This window comes from Bidens hawaiensis, unplaced genomic scaffold (assembly GCF_021521415.1).
Source record: "Bidens hawaiensis isolate Kalapana, Puna unplaced genomic scaffold, B.hawaiensis_p1.1 tig00011632_1, whole genome shotgun sequence".
In the NCBI taxonomy this organism is placed as follows: domain Eukaryota; kingdom Viridiplantae; phylum Streptophyta; class Magnoliopsida; order Asterales; family Asteraceae; genus Bidens; species Bidens hawaiensis.
Genome location: NW_027491910.1, coordinates 387,932 through 395,019, shown reverse-complemented (window position 1 = coordinate 395,019; position 7,088 = coordinate 387,932). Strand labels below are relative to the sequence as shown.

The window sequence follows — 7,088 nt, the reverse complement described above, 5'->3', positions numbered from 1 at the left end:
ATCATCTGTTTAAGAGCTTAGATAAAAGAAAGCATTGTTATAACATATATCTTGAATTTAGAGGGAAAAGAATACCTTAGACAATGTTACAGCATCTGATGCTGCCTTTGAAGAGCAATATGTGTAAAAAAGGATACTATGAACAACTAACTTTATTCTTCACGAACAGATTGATTACAACGCAGCAGAAATTACAAATCAAAAACTCTCCAACTCAATTTATCAGTCTAACGGTTCAACAACAAGATGAACCTAAACCTAGATTACAAGAACTATTGAGAGAAGAATTGAAAATACTGGAATGAATGGTACAATATGTGCGTATGTATGTTAGGTGAATGAACTCTAACAAGTATTTTATATGGCTCTCCAAGTGAACGAATGTCAAAATTATTATAACACTCGTAACAAACCTGGAGAGCAAAAATGCTTCCATATTCTGGGCCCAACCAATTGGTATTAATACCAAAAACATGAAAATGTAGTACCGGTATAATATTCAATAAAAACGTTCATGATTCATCCAAAGTATAGAGAAACCGAATAAAAATACTTTTGTTGGAAAAAAGGAATACCGTGATTGTTATACCACCTTTCTCAATAACCAAATTAAACAGTCTATTACGAAACATACATACAAAGCTAAAAACCAAAACACAAATTATAGTTAGGTTTTAACCTATCACTAATTCACCATACTGAACAAACCAAACCAAACCAAATCATACCATAATATTGTAAATCTATATACCATTTATGAATATGATTTTTTTTTTGTTTGACGGTCCATGATATAATTTGCATCATCATATTCTTCTGGCATATTTGAATTTTTCTAAATAAATAACAAGCATCTTTCCCTTAGGAAAAAAAAAGAAGAAAAAAAAGAAAAAAAATCAATCCCATATCACTAAAATATAATTTTTGAGCGTTTAGGTAAACAAGAATACAAAAGCATCTAGAATTAAATATTCAACCACATGACATTGACTATTCTTCCCCCATCTCCGTCAATAACGGGCCAGTTGCTGCTTCTATCTCTTCCTCTTCTTCAACCCTTCAAAACCTTATCTTGTTTTACCATAATCACAAGATCTCTTTCAATTCCACCAGTTTTCTGTTGCTCTTTACCTTTAATCTGGTCAAATTGCTAACACCCAGTTGGATCTTGGAACAAAAACTAAAGTCAACGCAAAGGTTAGGTTTTTATTTTGAATCTTTGAGTTTGGTTACATGGGTAATTGTTGTGCTACACCTTCTACATCCGATTCGGATATTAATAATAATAAAAAGGGTAAAAATAAACCAAACCCATTTGCTGGAGACCATGGTGCACCTAAACCATATGTCTTAGAAAACCCAACTGGGAATGAAATTGAGCAAACATATGTGCTTGGTAAGGAGATGGGTAGAGGTGAATTTGGGATTACTTATCTGTGTACTGATAAGGCTACTGGTGAGGTTTTTGCTTGTAAATCGATATCGAAAAAGAAGTTGAGGACTAGGGTTGATATTGAGGATGTCAGGAGGGAGGTTGAGATTATGAAGCATTTGCCCTCTCATCCCAATATTGTGTGCTTGAAGGATACTTACGAGGACGATGGCGCGGTTCATTTGGTTATGGAGTTGTGTGAGGGGGGTGAGTTGTTTGACCGGATCGTTGCTAGGGGGCATTATACGAGAGGGCGGCTGCGGGTGTTACGCGCACCATTGTTGAAGTTATTCAGGTGCGAGTTTGTTAAAATTTTTGTTGAGCTATTTGGTTAAATTACGGTTAATTTGTTGAATGTTGTAATGAGTTGATTGTGTTTTTTTTTGTTAGATGTGCCATAAAAACGGTGTGATACATCGGGATTTGAAGTCTGAAAACTTTTTGTTTGCGAACAAGAAAGAAACGTCGCCGTTGAAGGTTATTGATTTTGGGTTGTCTGTGATGTTCAAACCAGGTAAAGACTATCAAAAACCGTAATGAGTTCATATTTGATTCATTTGAGTATTTCATTGAATGGGTTAATATACTTTAGGTGAAAGATTTGACGAGATTGTTGGCAGTCCATATTACATGGCTCCTGAAGTCTTGAAACGGAACTATGGTCCTGAAGTTGATGTCTGGAGTGCGGGTGTAATCCTGTACATTTTGCTTTGTGGTGTCCCACCGTTTTGGGCCGGTTAGTTTGACTTTTATAAACTTGTTATATTTTGTATTTGTCATGTTTTAACTTAATATTGAAGTACAATTTGTTTCAAACGGAACTTAGATCGGTTGTGAATTTTAAAAGGGATCCATGGCCCAAAGTATCTGATAATGCAATAGATCTTGTTAAGAAGATGCTTAATCCTGACCCTAGCGCTCGTCTTACCGCACAAGAAGTTTTAGGTACTTGTTTATTTGCTAAAAATACCTAATATTCTTATGTAATATAAAATTAATATTTGTGTTTGTGTACTACAGATCATCCATGGATACAAAACGCCAAAAAGGCACCAAACATTTCTTTAGGGGAAAATGTTAAAGCAAGATTGAAACAATTCTCGTTCATGAACAAGCTCAAAAAACAAGCATTACAGGTAATGAAAAGTTGAAATATTTAAGATTTTAGGTTTATCACAAAATTTAATTTTGTTTATATTGAAGTTTATGGATTTATGACTAATGAAATTACAGGTAATTGCTGAGCGTTTATCTACAGAAGAAGTGGCGGGAATAAAGCAAGGATTTGATTTAATGGATATTAACAAACAAGGGAAGATAAACATTGTTGAATTAAAGAATGGTTAGCAAAAGCTTGGTCATCATATACCGGATGCAGATCTTCAAATGCTTATGGAGGCTGTAAGTATTGTAAAACATATTGCTGTTTTGTTTTTCAAAAATTTAATTCATGCACGCGAGTAATTAAGATGTTCTTATAATCTTATAGGGTGATTTGGACAAAGATGGGTACTTGAACTATACAGAATTTGTTGCAATATCGGTCCACTTGAGAAAAATAGGGAATGATGATCATCTTAAAGACGCGTTTGAATTTTTTGATATAAATAAAAACGGGTATATAGAGGTTGAAGAGCTTAGGGAAACTTTAGCAGGTGAAATTGAATCCGATAGTGAAGAAGTCATTGCTGCCATTATTCGAGATGTTGACACTGACAAGGTTTGTATTATTTTATCTATTATTCAAAAGAATCGCATTTTTGGTTCTTCCAATTAATTTGAAAATGTGTTATACAGGATGGGCGGATTAGCTATGAGGAATTTGAAGCAATGATGAAGGCGGGAACCGATTGGAGGAAAGCGTCTAGACAATATTCAAGAGAGCGGTACAATAATCTCAGCCTGAAATTGTTCAAAGACGGTTCGCTGAATTTGGCCAACGAGGGATCATAGGTAACGGTGTTTTTGAAGCAAATCAAGATTCAGTTTGTTAATATGAAAAGTTCTTTTTCGTTATCTTGTGCCTATGATTTAACTTGTAATATTTGTGTTTTGAGATATGTGTGAAATTCCACCTAAAATGGGTGTGGGTTTCCTTCTAGGATATTGAATCTTCTTTTGTTGTGAGTTCCCTTTGTGATTGAATGTATTCAAATGGTTTGTTTGGTAGAGAACCTAACACCCAAATTCGTGATCGTATTTCAAACATAGTTCCGTTAATTGATTACAACGTTTAATTTGTACGCCTTCACATTGTACATAAGGTACCCGGTTGTTCTATCAAATTTACAGATTTGTGCCCCGGTGGTAGTAGTCATGGCGGATGCCATGTTATTTTTACAAGAAGATATATTACATCTATATATAATAACCGAACTGCATAACCGAATAACACATGTAATCTCCACTGGGGATTATGTTTTGTCACTAGGAATCAGTTTGGAAAGAAACTAAACACGATGAACAGTTGCAAATCTCATCGGACATCAAGCTAAATGAATAGACTATCACCATGTGGTTTTCAAATATGCATATATAAATCTAAATGATGATTGATAACGGGTAAAATCACGTAAAAAAGGTGTAAAGGCAAAGATAAGATAAGATAAAATAAGATAAGTTGATAAAGACGTAAATATAAAGTTAATAAGAGGTGCTAGGCTTGAAAGGTTAATAAAAGTAGTTGACATAACTACAGCAAGTAGCCTCATGGTCAAATGACACGTGGGTGATGGTTAAGGTTTAGGATTCTTGTTCGGAACCTAACTTAAGGTAGTTTTCCCAAAATGGTGGATTTCCTTCTCTAATGATGTTCATGGGTGAGCGTCAAACTCAGTATGGACGATTGAAATTGAAGAAACACTAAACGAACCTAGCTTCGGTCCAGCTAGTATCATGTCTGGGTAGAGAGGATTTGGCCCAACTGTCGCCATCAATTGAACCTTCTATTCTTTGTTTATAAGCACGTTTCTGGTCTCTGATTGGCTATGACAGCCGGGTAGGTGAAATGTTGTCTCATGAGGGTGCAGTGCTAGCCTCTCTTGATAGGGTCATCGTGTGCTTGCTGTCCAATATGTACTGTGTGTCCCGTTAGAGGGTTCTTGCATTTGTGATTGGCTGTCTGACTAGCCGCCGTCCGCTATGCTCTTTTCATGGATGGTCGTGTTAGGGTTATCCCGCGCTTGTGGGGAGGTATAGGCCTTTGCTGCTTCCGCAGATTAATTGAAGGACCTTACCTCTACAGAAATCGTTATTTAAAAAAAAAAAAAAAGAGAAAAGTATGATATGCCTACTTACGCCATACACTAATTGCCTCAATTGAAATTACCATGTTCGGCTAATCACATGATCACACGATTAGTATTGGTCTTTTCATTACTACTTTGATTGTTGAACAATTTTAGATTGAAACGATTTGTTGATTGGGCTTAAAAGTTAAAACGGATATTATTGAGTTTTCCATTCTTGTTTATGATTAAGATAATGGTGAGCTCCCGGGATACCAATTCATTCTAGTTCTAGCATTAGATTAAACGAGAGAGAAAAGGGTTGGTGTGACGAAACATAATCCGTAGCTTGATTTGATTCACATTTTTTGTTTAAATTTAGATCGTTGACGGACCACTAACCCACTAAGGAGAAAACCCATCATATATGAGAAAATCCTATAGCCTAACCTGAAACCTCATAATTTATAAATTGAAGTTTTTGAATTCCTCATCTCAACCACTTAGGCAAGGATCATTACTGAAGAAACACTAAGTGACCCGGTGCAGATTATAGATAATCTGGGGGTTAAGTAATGTTTCCCACGAGAATGAGGTCCAACAGAGACAGTTGTTCTTCAGGAGACCTGCAAAACAAACACCGTAAGCTCGTCACTTAGAAGGGGGGGTTCCTCCTTGTGACCACCCTCCGGCGTGAGAATCAGACTAGATTGCTCTGAATATAAGTGTATATTAAGAGATTGCTAGATAACAGGATAGCAGATGATCTTACCATTCCAAGATGTTGGAGTATTTATAGCCGAAGGTAGGTTTCCTAGAAGGTACAGCCGGCTGAATAGTATTCCTGTTCTACCAACAGTGGACTATGCACAGGCCATACTGGTTGGTGGGTAGGTTACGGCCAACAGTAACAAAGTCGACTGCACTATTCCACCAACTGTAGATTATGCACGCCCCACCTACTGTGGATTGTACGCAGGCCATGCTGGTTGGTGAATAGGTTACGGCCAATAGTAACACTATTCCACCAACTGTAGGCTGCGCATGCCCCACAGTAAGGGTTGGTGAGTAGGCAGCGGCTAATAGTGACAAACAGTACTAGAGGGTGCTCCTCCTCGCACTGTTGTCGGTGAGCTGTCACCCTGTGATTGGCTCATGGGCTGTTCTGGTCAGATCGTCTGTCCTATCCATACCTTGGTAGGTATAGTACAAAAGATCTTTCAGAATCATACAGACTGGCTCATTTAGGCGGGATTGTTCCCGCCTTGCTCATTCCTTCATGTGACTACTGAAGTAGCTAGTGTCTTGTGCGTGTAGCCCTGCTGTCTGCGGGTAGCCTTCCCTGATGGCTTGTATCCGCAACTGCGGGAACAGGCGGGGTACTTCACCATTGGGAGGCTTTCCCTGCGTGTACAGCTTGCGTACTGCGCGTAAGGTTCTCTGAGCATGGTGGGTCCTGCGGGAGCAGATGGCCTTTGCGCAGACGTCCCTGTTCAAGGTGAGTCCTGCGGGACCAACTGGGCTCTGCTGGGACCTACCTCTTCAAGTCCCCCCAGTCCAATGTTCTTCTCATGAATGTTTAATAAAGTGAGGTGAACATTTGGACTTTAAGCAAGGGGTTTTGAAAAGGGGTTTTTAGTTTTAAGGTTCTCCGTGGGGATTCTTCCCGCGAGTTTCCTAATGTCACTTGCAAAAATTCCCGATTTTTTTTGCTTGATCTTTGGGTATGATGCGGGTAGGTATGTAATCTTCTCGCAAGTCAGGAGCGTTGAGTCTCACTTGTATATATTCTCCATGGGGTTCTGGTGGTTTTCAACATAGTGATCAATTATGTTAAGACCACCAATTCCATCACGGAGTTTCAAACAATATAATTCTCGACGTTCCCGTTATGCGGGGATGTTATTCCTCTATCCGCAAGCATTGCTCAGAAGATCCTTCTTGGTTTCAATTCTCTGCGGGGCGCAAGGTATGTGAAGGGTTTTGCCTTGACACTCTACCCGCGCTCGTCTTACGGTTACTTTACTTCCAAGGTACTGGGGTCCATTCCCTGCGGGTGCTAGGTATGTGAAGGCTTTTGCCTTAACACTGTACCCGCACCTGTCTTATAGTTACTTGGTTGCCCAGGTATTCTTAACTTCAATTCCCTGCGGGTGCTAGGTATGTGAAGGGTTTTGCCTTAACACTGTACCCGCACCCGGCTTATGGTTACTTGTTTGCCAAGGTAAGGGGTATTTTCCCGCTTACTTTTTTGAATCTTTTTGAATTTTTTGAAATTCTAAGGGTTGGTGGAAAGATAAGAACAGTCCAAACCTCTGAAACGTCGTGCGACGGTTTCTTCTGACTGTGTCAGGACGTGCAGGAAGTTATGGTGACGTGACAGTACATGGTCATTCCAGACGCTTTTTCAGGCGCGTAGGCGCGATTTT

The 7,088-nt window shown here is 38.7% G+C and overlaps 1 pseudogene across 1 annotated transcript; it reads left to right on the top strand.

The window, feature by feature from the left end:
* The first annotated feature begins 1,233 nt into the window (after nucleotides 1-1,233).
* On the top strand, nucleotides 1,234-3,606 carry LOC143538469 (calcium-dependent protein kinase 32-like; annotated as a pseudogene). Its single transcript, XR_013136250.1, has 8 exons — nucleotides 1,234-1,727; nucleotides 1,823-1,946; nucleotides 2,025-2,191; nucleotides 2,233-2,377; nucleotides 2,453-2,568; nucleotides 2,666-2,833; nucleotides 2,922-3,152; nucleotides 3,230-3,606. The product of XR_013136250.1 is annotated as a calcium-dependent protein kinase 32-like (transcript).
* Nucleotides 3,607-7,088: the final 3,482 nt, after the last annotated feature.